General features: G+C 42.7%; 1 protein-coding gene across 6 annotated transcripts in view; it reads right to left on the bottom strand.

Moving 5' to 3' along the window:
- The window catches only part of fancm (FA complementation group M), a 175,144-nt gene that overhangs the window by 27,152 nt on the left and 135,716 nt on the right, over nt 1–12,276 (bottom strand). The gene's annotated exons all lie outside the window — the stretch shown is intronic.

Raw genomic sequence — 12,276 nt, 5'->3', positions numbered from 1 at the left:
TTAGGCTCTACTTGCAGGACTTGGACCACAGTGTCCAAGAAGGCAGCTCGTCAACAACTTCTGAACAGCAACTAGGGATGAGCAATAAATGATAGCTGGACAGCGAGGCCCACATCCTACGAGTGAATTTCAAAAAGAAAATTAACGTTTGGACCATGACTGCTCACAATATAAATTAATTATTTAAATGATGGAACTTTGTGTGATATCTCCAAGTTTGCAGATAACACAAACTGGGCAGGAGGGTGAACTGTGAAGAGAATGGAAAGATGCTTCAGAATGTTTTGGACAAGTTGAGGGAGTGGCAGGTAAAGTATAACCTCCTTAAAATTCATTCAAATGATGTGAGCATCGCTGGCTAGGCCAGTATTTATTTCCATCCGTTTTTGTTAAAAGTCAGCCATATTGTTATGCACCTGGAGTCATATGTGAGCTAGACCAGTTAAGGATGGCAGATTTCCTTCCCTAAAAGGACATTAGTGAACCAGATGAATTTTTTTCCTTACAAGTGACAATGGCATCATGGTCACCATTAGATTCTTAATTCCAGATTTTTTTTAAATTGAATTCACATTCCACTATCAATCATGGAAGGTTTTGAACCCAAGTCCCCAAATCATTTCCTGCATTTCTGGATTAATAGTCTAGTGACAATACCAAAAGTTCATCACCTCCCCTAAAGTGAAAGATACAAGCAAGAGCATGAAGGAAACAAAGACAAAACAGCAACATTATCCATATTGGCAACAAAAAAAAAGGAAGGTAGATTATTATTTGAATTGCAGTAGATTGGGAAAGAGAGAGGTACATTGAGGCCTGGGTGCTCTTTAACACCGGTCAATGAAAGTAAGCATGCAGGTGCTGTAGGCAGTGGAGAAAGCAAATGGAAACTTAGCCTTCAAAGAGAGGATTAAAGTATATGAACACAGATGTCTTGCTTCAACTGTCCAAGCCTTGGAGAGAACATATCCGGAATACTGAGTTCAGTTTTGGTCTCTGTATTTGAAGAAAATATGTTCTGGTTATTGAGAGAGTGCAACGAAGGTTAACCTCACTGACGTATGAAGACAGACTGGAGCAGTAGGACTATAGTCACTGGAGTTAAGAAGAATGAGGGAATCTCGGAGAAACCTAGAAAATTCTAGCAGGACTGGACAGGGTAAACACAAGAAACATGCTGCCAATGACCATGGAATCCACAACTAGGGGTCACAGCCTAAGGAAGTGTGGCAGGCCAGTTACGACTGACATGAAGAGAGATGTCCAAGAGAGTGGCGAGCCTTTGGAATTCTCTGCAAAAGAAAATTATTAAGACCAAAACATTGAATGATTTCAACAAGTTTCTTGGGGCTAAAGGGATCGAAGGGTGGAGGGAGAAAGTGGGAACAGGACATTGAGTTGGATGATTGGCCATGATCATATTGAATGGTGGAGCAAGCTCAAAGGATCAAATGGACTACTCCTGCTCCTATTTTCTGTGTTTTTATGTCTCGTAAGTGACTTCTTGCCTTCATTTCTCATCCTCACCCAAACTGTTTTTTATATCTTGGTTTCCTGAACTTAGGTCATCCCTTTCTATTATGCTAATATCATGATTCACTAATAGAGGCACTCCACTCTACTTCTCCTACCTTCCTGCCCTTCTGAAATACCATTCAAAATTCAGCTTCTAATTCATGTCACCTTGCAATGGCTACCAGAATGTACAGATTTATTTCTACTAGCACTCTCATTTCATCATTTGTTTTGAATGTTACCTGCATTCAGATACAAACTCCCAGTTTTATTCCTTTATTCTTTTTACAGCTTTCTGTTAGTTTACTCTTAATATGTCCTACTAAGTTTACTCTTAGTATGTCCTATCCATTCCTGTCATGGTTTATTAATAATTTCCCAAATTAATTTTTTTTTTGTTTTGACTCTATTCTCTAATTTACCATCACCTTCCTAAGTTTGATCTCTACTGTTTAGTTTTAAATACTCTCAACTTTCCTAGCTGTGCAGCTTGCAAGAACACTTGCATGGTTCATGTGGCAACTATCCTGTTGTACATTTTCAGTGCCTAACAACTGAAACCATTTTTAAAAAAGTCAGTCTTTGAGCCATATACTTCTCTCTCTCTAATTTCATTTTTTGTGTGCCAATTTTCACCAAGTTCAACAATCCATAACCTTTGAAGTTGTAAGTCTTTATTTCACACCTTGATCTTCATACTGGCTATGCATACCCTCCATGCACTGCCTATGGCATTGGTATTGAATTGCCCAAGACGATTGGTCCTTTCCCTGCAACCCCCCTGCAAATTTACCTGCAAACCTGAGCAGATGTCCCAAAAACTAGCATTAGGCAAGAAACATAGCCGTGCATCAGAGAACAGTGTCAATTTCTCTGACCATATTGTGTTCTACTACTACATTCCTATATTACGCTCATCACCTGCAGCCTGCAATTTTATCCAGTCATTTTTAAAAGAACCTCTAGCCTGCTGAACATCTGCACAGCTACAGGTGCCTGCATTCTTGGTCCACTTACCTATCTCAGAGTCACACTCTTCTGTCTCTGAAATACTAACCAAATCAGAGGACCCCATAGTGTGAACACCTCCTAACCTTCCCCTGCCCTAATCCTTTGCAGAGTCTGTAGTTCAGCCTGCAGCTCAAACTCGGAGCTGAAGCTACTCAAACTTCAAACCATTACTGCACGTGTTTGCCTGGGACCAAACTAACATCTAGGATCTCCTACATGTTATAGCTGTGACTCATCAGCCATCTGTGTTCTAAATGTGTTCTAAATAGATATTTATGTTTTTATATATTTTATTAAACTTAATAGCAATTACACTATGTTGAACTTCAGGAATAGAATAAACCTTAGTCAACTCCCAAATATTCACCCAATAACTTACTACTTCTCAGAGCACAGTAAGGATCAAATCCTGGGGACTGAAAGAATTAAAACAAACCCTGCAAATTTCTCCTTTTAGCAGATATTCAAATTCCTTTTGAAAATTTATTGTTGAAGCTGTTTACACCATTTTTCTATGTAGGACATTCCAGATTATAGAAGCTCTCAATATTATTTTAAAAATCTACTTTTGTAAACATGAGATGCTCCATCATTCAATAAGGTCTTCGCTGATCAGTGTGCATTTTTTCCATATTCCCCATCTTCTCCCAACAGGTTTTGCTTCCCTTTTTAATAAGGACATTCCTGTGCCTTAAACTGTTCAACCAACACACTTCCATAGCCTTCTGAGCCAACATTCCAAGTTTCATAAACAAGAGAAAACATTTCTCCTCATTTCTGGCATAGAAGGACAGCTATATTTGAAATCTGCCTGTTACCACCATCGCTATTTCAAGATGAACCATCATTTCCACATTCAACTTATCTAGTCTGTTCAAGATCTTGTATAGTTCAATCAAGTCACCCCTTACTCTTCAAATCTCCAAAGAAAATAAGCCCATTTTTTTCCAGTCTTACTCAATAAGACAACTCATTCCAGGTGTCACTCCAATAAACTCCCTCTGAATTGCCCTAACCCATTTATATCCTTAACAAACAAGGAGAACAAAACAGCATTTAGTATTTAAGATGTGGTCTCACCAATATCTTGTAAAACATCCAGGCCAGGATATTCTGCCAATTATCTTAACTCTGTGCCTTCTGATTACTAACCCTTGCACTTGTAGATACAGTCTTGCCCCATTTACCCTATCAAATGTCAACCTAACAACCACTGTCTTCCCACTTTTCCCAAGTGGCTTCTCCAAATATTCCATGAAGAAAAAAATCTTACCCCAATTCTTGCTGAAAACCAAAATTTACTAGGAAAATCTGTTAAGTAAATTCACTGGGTAGTTATGTTTTATTAAAATAAACCATAATAAATAAAAAGTTTAAATATTAGAAATGGCATTTACTTCTGATTTATTTGTCTTTATGTCAGTTTTCTCTGTTTCTTCCACTTAATATACTGGGGGGATCCAAGATGTTGGCACCCTGTTAAGGAGCACGTTTGCTGGGCTCTGTGCTGCAACACCGACCCGACAGAGTCAGGGTCCATCCCAAACACTTTACTGTGAGTAAAGGAGCTAGAAACCTGAAAAAAGCCTTTGTCCTTGCAGCTGCAGAATGCCGAAGAAAGGAGGAAGCACACCCGGGGCCGGGGCCACGGCCCAGCCCTCTGAAGCAGCGGGCTTGCTTACTCACCAGACCAAGGTTGAGGAGCTGGCCAAATCTCGCATGGCCCTGGGGAGGCAGATCTAGGAAAAAAGTGAGAAGAAGCTGGCTCCTGTATCTGCTATGCTGCGAGACCTGGGAAAAAGGATCAATGAGCTCGAGTACTGGGCTGCAGGGCTAGAGGCAGAGTCTGACTCCTCCAAGAGCCAGATTGAAGCCCTGGAAACACAGGTCCATGGTCTGTTGGTTCTGGTAGACGATCTTGAAAACAGGGGCAAAAGAAAGAAGCTGTGTGTTGTTGGCATACCAGAGGGGACAGAAGGTGAGCAGCTGGTGGAGTTCAAGAAGTGGTTCCTGGAGTTTCTTGGTGTAGAGGTTGAGAACAGAAGGATACAATTGAAAGAGTCCACCGGATCACAGATCAGCACCCATGCCCTGTCCTGGTGAGGTTTCATCATTATAAAGACTAGCAGAGGGTCATGGAAGCCTCCAGAGTCCAGTGGAGGGATTCAAGGGTGTTGTTATGTGGCTGCTGCAGGTTCACAGTTTTTCAAGACTTCTAGGCGGCAGTGGTCCGGAAAGATAAGTCCTACGATAGCGTCAAGAGGAGATTGAGAAAGCTTGGGATCCAGTATTTTTTAAGATATCCAGCGATGTTTTGGATCAATCATAATGGATCCATACACTTGTTCAACTCGCCAGAGAAAGCAAAGAACTTTGTGGATACATTGATTTAAATCAAACGGCCGAATAGACATAGAGGACAGAGCTATTCAGGTTTGCTCTTCATCAAAAAGGACTTGGTGAAGTTCCCTTTCTGGTAATAAGTTTCATGAAATGATGGGATGGATAGAGTATTTATCTTTAATCTCTATGTTAAGGGATGGGTACCATATTTATTTTTAGTTTACTTGTTTATAGTACTAACCTTGCTTTTGGATGTTTGTCTTTGCTCTACTGGGTGGTCGGTGTATGTGGCGCAATCCTACCTGGTAGGAGTGGAGGGCGGTTGGGATCGTTAGTAAGGTCGTAGGATATGTAGGTACCCCTTTGAACAGGGGGTAAATTCCTCCAATCAGTGCCTTTGGGAATTTTTTGTTTTTCTGTTTTTGCTGTACATAGTTTTTGTAAGTTTGCAGATTTGTTGACTGTAGTTATTTTAGTCTGTGTAGTTTTTGGGTTTTGTGAATTCTTTTGCACTAAAGTTCAGAGGTATGTAGTTCAGGTTCTTCCTCTCTGGAGTCTAGATGGTGCTATAGAAGGTTATGGCTAAGGATATGTTTAAGTGGTGCACCTGAAATATTAAGGGAAGTCATTCACTTGTAAAGAGGAAGAAAGTACTTTAAAGGGAGAGGGAGGATATTGCCTTATTACAAGAAACACACTTGGATGATGCACAGCATTTGAAGTTGCAATAGAATGGGTATGACCGGGTTTATTTTTCATCTTTCAGTACGAGAAGCAAAGGGGTGGCCATTTTAGTTAAAAAGAATCTCCTATTTAAGTTATTAGAGTGCATTAAAGACACACAAGGGAGATTTGTAATCCTTAAAGCTTTGATAGATGGGAAAGAATACGGGATCTTAAATGTTTACTGTCCCTCGGCCCACCCCCTTATTTTCCTGACAGACACACTTTCTAGACTGGTTAACCTTGCATCTTAACATATCATCATAGGAGGGGATTTCAATTGTCTCAGATTCCTAAGTAGACAGACTGCCCAAAGGCCCGCCAATATCTTCTTTGTGATCTCAACAATTAAGGGATTTATGTGCTGAATTTGGTCTGGTAGATGCTTGGAGGCAACTTCACCCGACTGGCAAAGACTTCATGTTATGTTTGAACCCACGTAAATGCCATACCAGGATTAATCTTTTTCTGATCCCACAGCACATCTGGCTCAGAGGTGTCATGTACAATTGGCAATATCATTATTTCCAATCACGCCCCAGTGTATTTAATGGTTAAGAGTAAGGATACAGTGCGACTGGATCCCTTTGTCCTCAAGGATAGAAAGTTTATTGAATTCTTTTCTTGAGTTCAGGGCTTTTTTAGATATTAATTCAAGCTCGACCAGTAGCCCATCCATCATTTGGGAAACAGCTAAAGCCTGTGCTAGGGGGTTGGTTATTTCCTATGCAGCCAGTAAGAAGTGACAGATGGGTGAGCAGCAACATTTGCTTGAGGCACGCCTGCAAGTAGCTGAAAAGGCATATTTTGACAGGCCCTCACCGGTTAAACTGCAGAGGATCACGGTGCTTCAGTCTATGCTGAACTCCATGCTCAAGCAGACAGCCAAGAAGGAGCTTACATTTGCAAGTCAAAGGCTGTTTGAGCATGGGGATAAACCAGGCAAGTACCTAGCATATCTTGCAAGGAAAAAGAGTGTCCCCAAGGTCATTACCTCGATCAGATAGGACACTGGAAATGTAGCCTACGATTCCAAAAGGATTAATGCAGAATTCCGGAAATTTTACTCTGAATTATACCAATCTGAAAGCTGAGAGTGTGGGCGGGTGAGGATGGAGTCTTTTTAAAAGAATTTGGACCTTCCAGGAGTGACCCCTGAACAATAGACAATATACAATAGGTGCAGGAGTAGGCCATTCTGCCCTTCGAGCCTGCACTACCATTCAATATGATCATGGCTGATCATTCCTAATCAGTATCCTCTTCCTGCCTTATCTCCATAACCCTTGATTCCACTATCTTTGAGAGCTCTATCCAACTCTTTCTTAAATGAATCCAGAGACTGGGCCTCCACTGCCCTCTGGGGCAGAGCATTCCACACTGCCACCACTCTCTGGGTGAAGAAGTTTCTCCTCATTTCTGTCCTAAATGGTCTACCCCGTATTTTTAAGCTGTGTCCTCAGGTTCGGCACTCACCCATCAGCGGAAACATGTTTCCTGCTGCCCGAGTGTCCAATCCTTTCATAATCTTATATGTCTCAATCGGATCCCCTCTCAGTCTTCTAAACTCAAGGGTATACAAGCCCAGTCGCTTCAGTCTTTCAGTGTAAGGTAATCCTGCCATTCCAGGAATTGACCTCGCTGCACTCCCTCAATAGCCAGAATGTCTTTTCTCAAATTTGGAGACCAGAACTGCACACAGTACTCCAGGTGTGGTCTCACGAGGGCCCTGTACAGCTGCAGAAGCACCTCTTTGCTTCTATACTCAATTCCTCTTGTTATGAAGGCCAGCATGCTATTAGCCTTCTTCACTACCTGCTGTACCTGCATGCTTGCCTTCATTGACTGGTGTACAAGAACACCCAGATCTCTCTGTACTGTCCCTTTACCTAAATTGATTCCATTTAGGTAGTAATCTGCCTTCCTGTTTTTGCCACCAAAGTTGCTAACAATACATTTATCCACATTAAACTGCATCTGCCATGCATCTGACCACTCACCTAACTTGTCCAGGTCACCCTGTAATCTCCTAACATCCTCATCACATTTCACCCTGTCACCCAGCTTTGTATTATCAGCAAATTTGCTAATGTTATTGCTGATACCATCTTCTATATCATTAACATATATTGTAAAAAGCTGCTGTCCCAGCACGGATCCCTGCGGTACCCCACTGGTCACTGCCTGCCATTCCGAAATGGAGCTGTTTACCACTACCCTTTGTTTCCTATCAGCCAATCAATTTTCAATCCAATCTAGTACTTTACCCCCAATACCATGCGCCCTAATTTTACTCACTAACCTCCTGTGTGGGACTTTATCAAAAGCTTTCTGAAAGTCCAGGTACACTACATCTACTGGATCTCCCTCGTCCATCTTCAGAGTTACATCCTCAAAAAGTTCAAGTAGATTAGTCAAGCATGATTTCCCCTTCATAAATCCATGCTGACTCTGTCCTATCCTGTTACTACTATCCAGATGTGCCGTAATTTCATCCTTTATAATAGACTCCAGCATCTTTCCCACCACTGAGGTCAGACTAACTGGTCTATAATTTCCTGCTTTCTCTCTCCCACCTTTCTTAAAAAGTGGTATAACATTAGCCACCCTCCAATCCTCAGGAACCTACCCCGAATCTATCGGACTCTGGAAAATAATCACCAACGCATCCACGATTTCCCGAGCCACCTCCTTCAGTACCCTGGGATGTAGATCATCAGGCCCCAGAGACTTATCAACCTTCAAACCTAACAGTCTCTCCAACACCAAATCCTGGCAAATATAAATTCCCTTAAGTTCAGGTCCTTCAGCCACTGTTACCTCATGGAGATTGCTTGTGTCTTCCCCAGTGAACACAGATCTGAAGTACCCATTTAATTCTTCTGCCATTTCTTTGTTCCCCGTAATATATTCCCCTGTTTCTGTCTTCAAGGGCCCAATTTTAGTCCTAACCATTTTTTTGCCTTGCACATACTTAAAAAAGCTTTTACTATCCTCCTTTATATTATTGGCCAGTTTACCTTCGTACCTCATTTTTCCTTTGCGTACTTCCTTCTTAGTAATCCTCTGTTGCTCTTTAAAAGCTTCCCAGTCCTCAGTTTTCCCACTTATCTTTGCTATGTTTTACTTTTTCTCTTTTAACTTTATATCTTTCTTAACTTCCCTCGTCAGCCACGGCCACCCATGCCTCCTCCTGGGATCTTTCTTCCTTTTTGGAATGAACTGATCCTGCAACTTCTGCATTATACACAGAAATATCCGCCATTGTTCCTCCACTGTCATCCCTGCTAAGGTATTGCACCATTGAACTTTGGCCAGCTCCTCCCTCATAGCTCCATAGTTCCCTTTATTCAACAGAAGTACTGTCACTTCTGACTGTACCCCCTCCCTCTCAAATTGCAGATTGAAGCTTAATGTATTATGGTCACTACTTCCCAATGGCTCCTTCACTTCAAGGTCTCTGACCAATTCTGGTTCGTTACACAATACCAGATCCAGAATTGCCTTCTCCCTGGTTGGCTCCAGCACCAGCTGCTCTAAGAATCCATCTCTGAGGCACTCCACAAAGTCTCTTTCTTGAGGTCCAATACCATCCTGATTCTCCCAGTCTACCTGCATGTTAAAATCCCCCATAACAACTGTAGTAACATCTTGGGCAGCACGGTGGCACAGTGGTTAGCACTGCTGCCTCACAGCGCCAGAGACCCGGGTTCAATTCCCGCCTCAGACTGTGTGGAGTTTGCACGTTCTCCCAGTGTCTGCGTGGGTTTCCTCCGGGTGCTCCGGTTTCCTCCCACAGTCCAAAGATGTGCAGGTCAGGTGAATTGTTCATGCTAAATTGCCCGTAGTGTTAGGTAAGGAGTAAATGTATGGGTGGGTTGCGCTTCGGTGGGGCGGTGTGGACTTGTTGGGCCGAAGGGCCTGTTTCCACACTAAGTGATCTAATCTAATTTTTGCGACAGGCCAATTTCAGCTCCTGACTCAACTTACATCCGACATCCAGACTACTGTTTGGGGGCCTGTAGATGACTCCCAAAGGGTTTTTTTACCCTTAGTATTTCGCAGCTCTATCCACACTGACTCTACATCCCCTGACTCTAGGTCTCCCCGCGCAAGGGACTGAATATCCTCCCTAACCAACAAGGCCACCCCACCCCCTCTGCCCGTCAATCTGTCCTTAAGATAGCACGTGTAGCCTTGAATATTCATTTCCCAGACCCTGTCCACTTGAAGCCACGTCTCAGTTATCACCACAATATCATATCTGCCAATTTCCAGAAGAGCCTCAAGCTCATCCATCTTATGTCTAATGCTTCGTGCATTCATGTATAGTATTTTTAATTTGTTACTGCTCTCACCCTTCCCATCAAGAATCTCTCAAGGCCCCATTGTCAGAACAAGAGGTGCAGGAAGCTGTGAGACAGTTCCAGAATGGGTCCTGACGGGCTCCCCACTGAGTTCTATAAGGGATTTATAAGAATATTGTCAGGGCCAATGATTAGTAGGTTTAATGACTCACATTGTCGTGGCCTCCTACCCCATCTCTAAGAAAGACGAACATCTCTCTCGTTCTTAAAAAAGGGAAGGCTCCAGAGGACTGTGTTTCCTATTGACCCATTTCACTCCTGAATGTCGACTTCAAAATCCTGTCCAAGACTCTGGCATTAAGGCTAGAAGCTGTACTGCCCTCCACAATTGAGGAGGATCAGATAGAGTTCATAAAAGGTCGCAGATCAACAGATAATGTCAGGAGATTAATTAACATGATCCAAGTATGTCAACAGCAATCAGTACAGGGATAGATGATTTCCTTCGATAGGAAAAAGGCATTTGACAGGGTTGAGTGGCCATATCTTTTTCATACTTTGAAGCAGTTTGGCCTGGGAGAGACCTTCATCTGGTGGGTGGAGGTTTTGTATAGTGAACCTCTTGCCGCGGTTCTCACCAATGGTGTACGGTCAAGCAATTTTAATATTTGTAGGGGTTGTTGACAGGGCTGTCCCTTGTCACCACTGGTGATTGCACTGCTGGCGAAGGCAATATGCAGGGAATCCAAAATAACCACTCCAGAAGTGGGGACAAAGTCACACAAGATTGCACTGTATGTGGATGACATTCTCGTCTTCTTAACAAACCCAACAGTCTCAGTGCCACACCTGAGACAATGTGTCAATCTTCTCAGGTTATAAAAACAGTTTGGGAAGCAAGAAGCCATGCCCATGCCTGATCCAGAGGGTGGATCACGGTTCCCCTTCAGATGGTCGCAAGAAGGCTTTCTCTACTTAGGTATACTTATTACTCCCATTTTTGATCAGCTATTTAAAGCCAATTTTGCCCATTTAATCAACAGAATCAAGCAGGACCTTCGTAAATGGGAGGTACTTCCAATTTCTTGGTTAGGTCAAATGGCCCTCATTAAAATGAACATTCAGCCCTGCCTGTTGTATCCTATGCGAATGTTTCCTCTACTTTTTCCTAAGCAAATATTTAGAAGACTGAGCGGCTGGTTTAGTTCTTTTATCTGGGATCGTAAGCGGCCCCTAATTAAACTGACTAAATTGCAGTTACCTTACAGACTGGGAGGAGTGGGCCTCCCAGATATCAAAAACTAATCTGTTAAACTCCTTGCTATCTTACGTGAACGAATGGGCCGGGGGACCCTCACTCACTTTGGTTGGAAATCAAAGCATCTCAGACAAGATGCCCCCTTATTAGCCTTCTGTTCTTAGACAAAATGAGAACAATTAAGGAATATTGCCATAGCCCAATAGTGTCAAGGCGTGGAGGGCAATGCATTAGAGTGAGGGCAATATTGCCAAAACATCATTTTTGACATGCTGGGCTTTCAGCCACGGATAATGGACTCTGGGTTTAAACTATGGGCAGCTAGGGGCATGTCTTACCTGGGTGATTTATTCGAAGGGGACACATTTATATCCTTTGACCAGTTGGCTTGAAATTTGAATTGTCCAGTATGGACCTCCTTTGTTTCTTTCAAATTAGAAACTTCACACAAAAAGAGACCAGACTTCTAACTGATTCTTATAGGTGCGACATGGAGAAGAGGGGGTTGAGTGCTGAGGATACATTATCTGTTAGCAACGCTTATCATCTATTGGGAGAGGGTCCCTTGGACGAGACTGAACGACTCTGTAAGATATGGGAGAGGGAATTGGACGTTGAGATCTCTTCTGAAATATGGGAGGATATCTGGGAAAATGCAACAAGGACTCGATTTGCAAAGGACCCACATCTTGCAATTGAAGATTCTCTACAAGGTCCATCTAGCCCCAGACCACCTCGCTAAATTTAAAGCGGGAACATCTCCAAGGTCTCCTAAATGTAAAGTGAGCTTGGGCACTCTTACTCATTGTCTTTGGTCCTGCCACAGACTGTGAGCATACTGGAATGCTATGGTAGGCGAAATAGAGGAGGTCTTGGGGACGGAGTTGGAGATGGACCTGGTATCTCTTTTTCGTGGCTTTGTTAATTCACTTTAATCAGACAGACACAAAATAAGGCTTTTCAGTATACTTTTTTTTGCCAGGAAGAACACTCAATTAGGGTGGGTGTCAGAAGATCCCCTGGGGCTGGCAGACTGGCGTAAGCTGGTCATAGAGCACATCCCCTTGGACCTCCTTCAGACTATGGTGCACCATAAAACTGAATTTCTATAAGACGTGG

The sequence above is a fragment of the Chiloscyllium plagiosum genome, unplaced genomic scaffold (assembly GCF_037043375.1).
Source record: "Chiloscyllium plagiosum isolate Xiang-an unplaced genomic scaffold, Cpla_swu_hap1 HiC_scaffold_8, whole genome shotgun sequence".
Taxonomy (NCBI): domain Eukaryota; kingdom Metazoa; phylum Chordata; class Chondrichthyes; order Orectolobiformes; family Hemiscylliidae; genus Chiloscyllium; species Chiloscyllium plagiosum.
This window is presented reverse-complemented; position numbering and strand designations above follow the sequence as displayed.